General features: G+C 33.6%; 1 long non-coding RNA gene across 1 annotated transcript; it reads left to right on the top strand.

Annotated features, from left to right (window-relative positions):
* The first annotated feature begins 9,098 nt into the window (after window positions 1-9,098).
* LOC147802138 (uncharacterized) lies at window positions 9,099-12,042 on the top strand. Its single transcript, XR_015429756.1, has 3 exons — window positions 9,099-9,178; window positions 9,751-9,892; window positions 11,912-12,042. It is a non-coding gene; the product is annotated as an uncharacterized LOC147802138 (long non-coding RNA).

Here is a 12,042-nt window from a genome sequence, read left to right as displayed (position 1 = left end):
AATTTGCTCGAGCTGACGTGTTTGAACCTATGACCCCTACTTAGGGTTCGAGTTTGAAAATTATAACTTAATATGAAGAGAGTTAGACGGTTTCGAAATTTGAACCCCTGCCATCCATTCTATTTTATTTTTTTTATTGTTTTTATAATTATTCCATTATGCGTTCTTTAACAAAGAAAGATGCATACTTTTACTCAAAGAACAACTTAGACATGATAAACTGTCGAATATATTGTAAAAATAATTTAAAACAATGGAAATAAGCCAATTTTCCAGGATTTTTCCAGTTTTTTCCCATTATTCGCTATTTTACCAATTTAAAAATATTATTTCCTATTTGTATGACCCTCTAAAATATGGAAAAACACATTGAATAAATAATATAATGCAAAATAATGGGAAGAAAAAAAAAGAAATTTTTTTGAAAAGTTGTTAAAGCTGGGATTTGAACCTGCATCCCCTCTCCCCAGCCGTCAGTTACTACTCCGGTGTCTTGACCACCATACCACTCGAACACTAGAAGCCAGTCACGATTTTGCTTAAAATGCCCTGTGACGGTCAGCTATGCAAAAGACCTTTGAGGGGTCCCCTGCACCCCCTAATTAACCTATAAAAATTTGCTCGAGCGGACGTGTTTGGACCTTTGACCCCTACTTAGGGTTCGAGTTTGAAAATTATAACTTAATATTAAAGTGAGTTAGACGGTTTCGAAATTTGAACACCAGCCATCCATTTTTTTAATTTTTTTTTTATTGTTTTTATTATTATTCCATTATGCGTTCTTTAACAAAGAAAGATGCCCGATTCTACTTATAGAACACCTTACGCATGATAAACTGTCGAATATATTGTAAAAATAATTTAAAACAATGGAAATAAGCCAATTTTCCAGGATTTTTCCAGTTTTTGCCCATTATTCGCTATTTTACCAATTTAAAAAAATTATTTCCTATATGTATGACCCTCTAAAATATGGAAAAACACATTGAATAAATAATACAATGCAAAATAATGGGAAGAAAAAAAAAAGAAATTTTTTTGAAAAGTTGATAAGGCTGGGAATTGAACCTGCGTCACCTCCCCCCAGCCGTCAGTTACTACTCCGTTGTCTTGACCACCATACCACTCGAACACTAGAAGACAGTCACGATTTCGCTTAAAAAGCCGTGTGACGGTCAACTATGCAATAGACCTTTGAGGGGTCCCCTGCACCCCCTAATTAACCTATAAAAATTTGCTCGAGTGGACGTGTTTGGACCTTTGACCCCTACTTAGGGATCGAGTTTGAAAATTATATCTTAATATTAAAGTGAGTTAGACGGTTTCGAAATTTGAACCCCAAGAATCCATTTTTTTTTCTTTATTGTTTTTATTATTATTCCATTATGCGTTCTTTTACAAAGAAAGATGTATACTTTTACTCAAAGATCACCTTACGCATGATAAACTGTCGAATATATTGTAAAAATTATTTGAAACAATGGAAATAAGCCAATTTTCCTGGATTTTTCCAGTTTTTACCCATTATCTGCTAATTTACCAATTTAAAAAAATTATTTCCTATATGTATGACCCTCTAAAATATGGAAAAACACATTGAATAAAAAATATAATGCAAAATAATTAGAAGAAAAAAAAAAGAAATTTTTTTGAAAAGTTGATAATGCTGAGATTCGAACCTGCGTCCCCTCTCCCCGGCCATCAGTTACTACTCTGGTGTCTTGACCACCATACCACTCGAGCACTAGAAGCCAGTCACGATTTCGCTTAAAAAGCCCTGTGACTGTCAGCTATGCAATAGATTTTTGAGGGGTCCTCTGCACCCCCTAATTAACCTATAAAAATTTGCTCGGGCTGACGTGTTTGAACCTATAACCCCTACTTAGGGTTCGAGTTTGAAAATTATAACTTAATATTAAAGAGAGTTAGACGGTTTCGAAATTTGAACCCCAGCCATCCATTTTTTTTATTTTATTGTTTTTATTATTATTCCATTATGCGTTCTTTAACAAAGAAAGATGCATACTTTTACTCAAAGAACCCCTTACACATGATAAACTGTCGAATATATTGTAAAAATAATTTAAAACAATGGAAATAAGCCAATTTTCCTGGATTTTTCCAAATTTTACCCATTATTCTCTATTTTGCCAATTTAAAAAAAATAATTCCCTATATGTATGACCCTCTAAAATATGGAAAAACACATTGAATTAATAATATAATGCAAAATAATGGGAAGAAAAAAGAGAAATTTTTTTGAAAAGTTGATAAAGCTGGGATTTGAACCTGCGTCCCCTCTCCCCAGCCGTCAGTTACTACTCCGGTGTCTTGACCACCATAGCACTCGAACACTAGAAGCCAGTCACGATTTCGCTTAAAAAGCCCTGTGACGGTCAGCTATGCAATAGACCTTTGAGGGGTCCCCTGCACCCCCTAATTAACCTATAAAAATTTGCTAAAGCATACGTGTTTGGACCTTTGACCCCTACTTAGGGTTCGAGTTTGAAAATTATAACTTAATATTAAAGTGAGTTAGGCGGTTTCGAAATTTTAACCCCAGCCATCCATTTTATTTTTATTTTTTTATTGTTTTTATTATTATTCCTTTATGCGTTCTTTAGCAAAGAAAGATGCATACTTTTACTCAAAGAACACTTTACGCATGATAAACTGTCGAATATATTGTAAAAATAATTTAAAGCAATGGAAATAAGCCAATTTTCATGGATTTTTCCAGTTTTTGCCCATTATTCGCTATTTTACCAATTTAAAAAATTTTTTTCCTATATGTATGACCCTCTAAAATATGGAAAAACACATTGAATAAATAATATAATGCAAAATAATGGGAAGAAAAAAAAAAGAAATTTTTTTGAAAAGTTGATAAAGCTGGGATTTGAACCTGCGTCACCTCCCCCAAGCCGTCGGTTACTACTCCGGTGTCTTGACCACCATACCACTCGAACACTAGAAGCCAGTCACGATTTCGCTTAAAAAGCCCTGTGACGGCCAGCTATGCAATAGACCTTTGAGGGGTCCCCTGCACCCCCTAATTGACCTATAAAAATTTGCTCGAGCGGGCGTGTTTGGACCTTTGACCCCTACTTAGGGTTCGAGTTTGAAAATTATAACTTAATATTAAAGAGAGTTAGACGGTTTCGAAATTTGAACCTCAGCCAGCCATCCATTTTTTTAAATTTTTTTTATTGTTTTTATTATTATTCCATTATGCGTTCTTTAACAAAGAAAGATGCATACTTTTACTCAAAGAACACCTTACGCATGATAAACTGTCGAATATATTGTAAAAATAATTTAAAACAATGGAAATAAGCCAATTTTCCAGGATTTTTCCAGTTTTTTCCCATTATTCGCTATTTTACCAATTTAAAAATATTATTTCCTATTTGTATGACCCTCTAAAATATGGAAAAACACATTGAATAAATAATATAATGCAAAATAATGGGAAGAAAAAAAAAGAAATTTTTTTGAAAAGTTGTTAAAGCTGGGATTTGAACCTGCATCCCCTCTCCCCAGCCGTCAGTTACTACTCCGGTGTCTTGACCACCATACCACTCGAACACTAGAAGCCAGTCACGATTTTGCTTAAAATGCCCTGTGACGGTCAGCTATGCAAAAGACCTTTGAGGGGTCCCCTGCACCCCCTAATTAACCTATAAAAATTTGCTCGAGCGGACGTGTTTGGACCTTTGACCCCTACTTAGGGTTCGAGTTTGAAAATTATAACTTAATATTAAAGTGAGTTAGACGGTTTCGAAATTTGAACACCAGCCATCCATTTTTTTAATTTTTTTTTTATTGTTTTTATTATTATTCCATTATGCGTTCTTTAACAAAGAAAGATGCCCGATTCTACTTATAGAACACCTTACGCATGATAAACTGTCGAATATATTGTAAAAATAATTTAAAACAATGGAAATAAGCCAATTTTCCAGGATTTTTCCAGTTTTTGCCCATTATTCGCTATTTTACCAATTTAAAAAAATTATTTCCTATATGTATGACCCTCTAAAATATGGAAAAACACATTGAATAAATAATACAATGCAAAATAATGGGAAGAAAAAAAAAAGAAATTTTTTTGAAAAGTTGATAAGGCTGGGAATTGAACCTGCGTCACCTCCCCGCAGCCGTCAGTTACTACTCCGTTGTCTTGACCACCATACCACTCGAACACTAGAAGACAGTCACGATTTCGCTTAAAAAGCCGTGTGACGGTCAACTATGCAATAGACCTTTGAGGGGTCCCCTGCACCCCCTAATTAACCTATAAAAATTTGCTCGAGTGGACGTGTTTGGACCTTTGACCCCTACTTAGGGATCGAGTTTGAAAATTATATCTTAATATTAAAGTGAGTTAGACGGTTTCGAAATTTGAACCCCAAGAATCCATTTTTTTTTCTTTATTGTTTTTATTATTATTCCATTATGCGTTCTTTTAGAAAGAAAGATGTATACTTTTACTCAAAGAACACCTTACGCATGATAAACTGTCGAATATATTGTAAAAATTATTTGAAACAATGGAAATAAGCCAATTTTCCTGGATTTTTCCAGTTTTTACCCATTATCTGCTATTTTACCAATTTAAAAAAATTATTTCCTATATGTATGACCCTCTAAAATATGGAAAAACACATTGAATAAAAAATATAATGCAAAATAATTAGAAGAAAAAAAAAAGAAATTTTTTTGAAAAGTTGATAATGCTGAGATTCGAACCTGCGTCCCCTCTCCCCGGCCATCAGTTACTACTCTGGTGTCTTGACCACCATACCACTCGAGCACTAGAAGCCAGTCACGATTTCGCTTAAAAAGCCCTGTGACTGTCAGCTATGCAATAGATTTTTGAGGGGTCCCCTGCACCCCCTAATTAACCTATAAAAATTTGCTAAAGCATACGTGTTTGGACCTTTGACCCCTACTTAGGGTTCGAGTTTGAAAATTATAACTTAATATTAAAGTGAGTTAGGCGGTTTCGAAATTTGAACCCCAGCCATCCATTTTATTTTTATTTTTTTATTGTTTTTATTATTATTCCTTTATGCGTTCTTTAGCAAAGAAAGATGCATACTTTTACTCAAAGAACACTTTACGCATGATAAACTGTCGAATATATTGTAAAAATAATTTAAAGCAATGGAAATAAGCCAATTTTCATGGATTTTTCCAGTTTTTGCCCATTATTCGCTATTTTACCAATTTAAAAATTTTTTTTCCTATATGTATGACCCTCTAAAATATGGAAAAACACATTGAATAAATAATATAATGCAAAATAATGGGAAGAAAAAAAAAAGAAATTTTTTTGAAAAGTTGATAAAGCTGGGATTTGAACCTGCGTCACCTCCCCCAAGCCGTCGGTTACTACTCCGGTGTCTTGACCACCATACCACTCGAACACTAGAAGCCAGTCACGATTTCGCTTAAAAAGCCCTGTGACTGCCAGCTATGCAATAGACCTTTGAGGGGTCCCCTGCACCCCCTAATTGACCTATAAAAATTTGCTCGAGCGGGCGTGTTTGGACCTTTGACCCCTACTTAGGGTTCGAGTTTGAAAATTATAACTTAATATTAAAGAGAGTTAGACGGTTTCGAAATTTGAACCTCAGCCAGCCATCCATTTTTTTAAATTTTTTTTATTGTTTTTATTATTATTCCATTATGCGTTCTTTAACAAAGAAAGATGCATACTTTTACTCAAAGAACACCTTACGCATGATAAACTGTCGAATATATTGTAAAAATAATTTAAAACAATGGAAATAAGCCAATTTTCCTGGATTTTTCCATTTGTTACCCATTATTCGCTATTTCACCAATTTAAAAAAATTATTTCCTATATGTATGACCCTCTAAAATACGGAAAACACATTGAATAAATAATATAATGCAAAATAATGGGAAGAAAAAAAAATATTTTTTTTTGAATAGTTGATAAAGCTGGGATTTGAACCTGCGCCCCCTCTCCCCTGCCGTCAGTTACTACTCCGTTGTCTTGACCACCATACCACTCGAACACTAGAAGCCAGTCACGATTTCGCTTAAAAAGCACTGTGACTGTCAGCTATGCAATAGACCTTTGAGGGGTCCCCTGCACCCCTTAATTAACCTATAAAAATTTGTTCGAGCTGACGTGTTTGGACCTATGACCCCTACTTAGGGTTCGAGTTTGAAAATTATAACTTAATATTAAAGTGAGTCAGACGGTTTCGAAATTTGAACCCCAGCCATCCATTTTATTTTTTTTTTTTGTTTTTATTATTATTCCATTATGCGTTCTTTAACAAAGAAAGATGCATACTTTTACTCAAAGAGCGCCTTACGCATGATAAACTGTCGAATATATTGTAAAAATAATTTAAAAGAATGGAAATAAGCCAATTTTCCTGGATTTTTCCAGTTTTTACCCATTATTCGCTTCTTTACCAATTTAAAAAAATTATTTCCTATATGTATGACCCTCTAAAATGTGGAAAAACACATTGAATAAATAATATAATGCCAAATAATGGGAAGAAAAAAAAAGGCATTTTTTTGAAAAGTTGATAAAGCTGGGATTTGAACCTGCGTCCCCTCTCCCCTGCCGTCAGTTACGAGACCGGTGTCTTGACCACCAGACCTCTCGAACACTAGAAGCCAGTCACGATTTCGCTTCAAAAGCCCTCTACTGCTTGATACATGAGTTCCCTTGTCTTCTGGATTTGGTTAAAAATTACTAAAATATGGAGTTGAAAATTAGCAGTCGTGAATCCAAAAAACTGCATCGGCTGCTCAACGAAGGTTGTAAGGTAAAATACAACTATGCCAATGGGTTGTTAACAATAGTTTCGGATTCATTAGTGATACGAACAATTCCTTGCCGTGATCACACAGCCACAACTGTATATGATAGCGTTGATTATCACCCATTTTTTGTAGCACGCTTCTCTAACTCCCAAATTTACGTTTCCTGTTCTGAAATAACCGGTGAGATTAAATTACAATCACCACCGAACCCAGACCGTCGCTACTAGCCCATTGTGCAGTTCTAGTGCAACGTAAACGAACTACAACAACCTACTTGTAAAACATATTGAGAATTGTTGTTGATAAAAAAAAAAATTCCGATCCCTCTTCATTATGTCTTTGTCAGCTTTGCTGCTGAAGAGGGAAGTTTCTCCCAACTCTTGTGAAATTTACTTCTGTGAAATTTAAATGAAATATTATTCGAAACTAAAATCTTCTTCTTGCATTTCCAGTTCATTTTATTTCTTATTCAGTTAATTATTTATAACGTTTAATGTTTAATAGTTTAATATTTATTTTATCCTATGCGCTCCCCAAACATTAATAAGTCTTTTGTGCGTGTTCCGGTGTTCCCCGATCAGGTTGGTAGGTACTTCATTTACATCGCAATAGAGCTGCACAATGGGCTATTGGCGACTATCTGGGAAACATCACTGAGGATGATCCGAAAACATGTCATCTCAAGTTTGATCCTCCGCAGAGGAGATGGCGTCCTTGCTTTGGTAGCCAAACAATTTGTGAGCGAAGTCAAGCACTTTATGTTGGAACAGTTTAACGAGGACCGAACCCTCAGTTCCTCAGCAAGCTGATCAAAGTGGTCACCTACTCGCATACTGACCACACTCAGAGATGCTTGACTTTGTCGTTCTGCAGGGAACCGTGTTTTTACTTTAGTTCACTGCGGGACAGTGTAGTTCTAAGGAAACGTTAACACTAGTCACCTAACCTAGAAATTCTTTACACTGAGACATAATCGTATCAAAACTTTAACTCGTTTTTTATGCCGTTATGCATAAGCCTTGTGAGCTCACTGCTTTGAAGTTCGTGTCAATATGTAATAAAATATGGGCAACGGAAGTTACAGATGGGCATCACTATAGAAAGTATCAAAAACATCTAATGATATGATTGGATTCAAATCCTCGATACTTCCATGCTGCAGATTTATAGCAAAAGTGAAAAACTCCGGTGCATCTAACCATATAACTGGTACTGTTACTTGCCTTTTTTCAAGTAGCGCTAGATCTGCTCAATAGGCTATTAGTGACGGTCTGGGAAACAACCCTGAGGATGATCCTGAGACAACATACACACGTCATATCACATTTACAGGGAAGGCACATTCACACAACATCCATCCATCCTCAGATTATAATTTCGACCTGAACAAGAACACATTCAATATCGGATCCAATACTGGTTTGTTATGGGAACTTGTAGGACATTTTGATTCCTACAGGTTTAGCATGCACCAGTGACCCATTTGTACACACGGGTTCTTCGTTCGGTGAAAATCGAACCCTCGACCTCTCAGACATGTGCCCAATGCCCTACCAGTCAAGCTTTCCCGACCTCTAGACCACATAAAATCTTTTTATTTACTTATTCGTGCGTGTGTGTGTTATGAGCAATCCCTTATGAAAATTTAAGGTATATTTAAGGTTGATTTGAGGTATTTTTGAGGTATTAAGGTTGTTTTGAGGTATATTTGAGGTATATTTAAGGTTGCAGAGAAAACAGCAATAAAAATTATACCTCGTAAAGGTTGTAATTAAGGTGTACGAGGTTGATTTATATATACTTCAGCTTGTTTTGAGGTTGTTTAAAATTCACTTCAAATCAACCAGACTGATAAGGAGATTTTTAAGGTATGCCAGGTTTTATTTTCTTACACTTGTAACAAAAGAGGTATTTTTGAGGTATAAAAATTTTTACCTTATTTCAACTAACGATAAAAAGGTATTTATTGAGGTATATGAAGTCATTTTATTTATACCTAAGCTTATTTTGAGGTTGTTTTAAATTCACTTCAAATCATCCAGACTGATAAGATGATTTTTAAGGTACACGAGGTTGTTTCTTTTACACTTGTAACAAAAGAGGTATTTATGAGGTATAAAAAAATCAACCTTATTTCAACTAACGAGAGTGAGGTATTTATGAGGTATAAAAAAATATACCTTATTTCAACTAAAGAGAGTGAGGTATTTATTGAGGTGTTGAAGTCATTTTATTTATACCTAAGCTTGTTTTAAGGTTGCTTAAAGTACACTTCATATTAACTAACTCACTTCCCTGAGTTCCATGCGAGCCGGCAAATGGCGTGTGTGTTGACAATCGAAAGTCTATTCGAAATTCGGTAAGTGTGCTTGACATTTATTAATATAGTTTTATCACTTTTAATCAAATATGCTTCAATTTTGAAACTTAAATTTTATTATTTTTGATTTAACGACGTGTCCTGATCTTAAATAATTTAAGTTGGAGGATATTCTTAGAGGCTATCGTTGTAGGCTTAGCAATAAGAGAGAATAACCGAAATATTTCTCGTCACTGTTTTGGGTAACATTACTGGTGAATCGTTACAGCAGGTTATGCACAGTATATTTTATTGTTTGTAGTTCAGTCAAATAGAACTATTCTTTCTATTTTGCTTAAATGTATATGTTTTAACGTTGCAGTATGCACGCTGATTAATTGAGAAAAATGTTCACAATTTCTCTTATAAATAAATCATTGAAAAGTGAAAGATTTTTAAAATAGCAATTTAGCTTTGAAATTCTACTATAGCTGTATGCTTATCGTTTGGATATTTGTTGCAAATTTTATATTATTGTTTATATATATATATATATATATATATATATATATATATATATATATATATATATATATATATATATATATATATATATATATATATATTTACAGAGCTTATCCACAGTTCCCTGATATTACTGAGATGGCCTAGGCTGTAAATAGCACATGCGCGGCGGCGCAGAAGAAGAGACAAGCAAGCTACTGCTCAGCCTTCCCCTAGGATATAGTTCTGAATTTATACCTAAAAGAAAAAGTAATCTCTCCTAATAAACTACAGAATTTATGTAATTGTTGATAACAATAGTTTGCTAGATATTTGATAATTGAAAACTAGTAACTGTACTAGCTCACTTCTTCATGTTTGATCACAAAACTGCTATTTTCACTACATGTTATTTTCTCGCATTTTACCCACGTTAATTATTTACTAAGCAGATTGTTATTACTTATTAGAATATTGGGCAGAATGAAATTAAATCCGATTTCAAGTTTATATGACAATTTGTTTCAAGGTTATGAGCTTTTTCATGCAGCTGTTTATGGTTCACTACTTCAAAAATGTGCGAATTTCGGAAATCTTAAATATTTTAGAAATAAGTCAGTATAATATGCAATTTTAATCCTGAATTGAATAAAATCAATTGCAAATAAAAACATTTATTGTTGAAAGTAATATGCATTATTTTGAGTTTCATCCGATGGGATGTGTATTTATATTTAAACAAGTGTTTGTAACAACTAACTATTAGTTTTATTCTGCTCGGTATTATAAGTTATATAGGAGATATTATACTCAACTTATTTTAAAAGTATTATTTCAAATCATTCTCTCTTAGACATTTTCCTCACATAAAATTACTCACAACTTTAAAATAAATGCTCCTTATCAGCTTGTAATTTGTTCTATTAGATTGAGTGTAAAAAAAGAATAAAAATTCGTACATAACTTTAAAATTTTAATTTATTAAACGATTGTAGATTCTTGATTACATTGATTAAAAATTATTAAAATGACAATTTTTTAAGAAACTCAGATGTTATTGACAATAACATAAGTCCTTTTCAGAACCAGTGTCAAAAATTTAAAAAAAAGCTGCTAGTTTCATGAAGTCTGACAAAAAGTTGAAAAATATAGACTAGGTTTATTGAGTTTAAAGATTTTTAAAAAAAGAATGGGAAGGAAATCTAATTATTAAACTTACAAGTACCATAATGTTACAGATGTATAGAAAAATAAAAAGTGTTAAAATTGCATAAAAAGATTGGAATTATACAGGGTGTTTATAAAGTCCCGGGCCCATTTTGATGTTTAATAACTCATAAAATAATAAAGATAGATTAAAATTAATAACATTAATGGTTTGATAGACTCAAAAAGTTTCTTGACCCTTGTCAATGAACTTCCACGTGTGCCCCCTTCGTCGCACGGAGAATATCAAGTCGATAGTCAATTTCACGAGAGGTAGCTTTCTTTTTTACAGAAAAGACAATCTCATCAGTCGTATACTTAGACATGTTGGAAAACTTCGTATTTCCACAACTAGAAGAGCTTCAGCCACATGTCTTTTTGCAACAAGATGGTGCACCACCTCATTGGGGTATCATCGTTCGTAGTTCTTTGAATGACCATTTTACAGGAAGATGGATTGGGCGAGGAGGTCCAATTCCTTGGCCACCCAGATCACCTGATATAACGCCGCTGGACTTTTTTCTTTGGGGATTTATAAAGGACAATGTTTACAGGAGGATCGTGTCGAACATTGATGGCCTAAAAGCCAGAATTACAACCGCAATAGCCTGTGTGGATGCCGACATGCTTGCCGCTACCTGGCGTGAAATTGACTATTGACTTGATATTCTCCGTGCGGCGAAGGGGGCACACGTGGAAGTTCATTGACAAGGTTCATGAAAGTTTTTGAGTCGATCTAACCATTTATGTTATTAATTTTAATCTATCTTTATTATCTTATGAGTTATTAAACATCAAAATGGGTCCGAGACTTTATAAACACCCTGTATATTTGAATTTCTGTAAATATTGTTAATGGTAATACTGTCTTCAGTGTATTTTATTTTGTGGCTGTGATACATGTAATGCTTTTTAGCTACGAGGATTGAATAGAAATGGCAGAAGATATTTATCTGAAAAGGAAAATTAATTTCATTCAAATAATTTAAATGATAAAAAAAATACTTTCTAATATTTTAAGACCTGCCACTATTATTGTAAATATGACTTTTTTACTAATTTATATTTTTTTTTTCCTTTTAGGTTCCAATAATTACAAGTTTCAACATGTAGACGGAGACAGTATTTAAAATAATTTTATTGGTTTGTAAAAAAAGTGAAATTTTAGTTTTAAATAAAAGTACTTTGAATTTCAGCTGACTAATTATTTAAAT

This window comes from Parasteatoda tepidariorum, chromosome 10 (assembly GCF_982258835.1).
Source record: "Parasteatoda tepidariorum strain Cologne lab strain chromosome 10, Ptep-v5.0, whole genome shotgun sequence".
Lineage (NCBI taxonomy): Eukaryota > Metazoa > Arthropoda > Arachnida > Araneae > Theridiidae > Parasteatoda > Parasteatoda tepidariorum.
The sequence above is the reverse complement of the archived record's forward strand: the minus strand, read 5'-3'. Positions and strand labels throughout refer to the sequence as shown.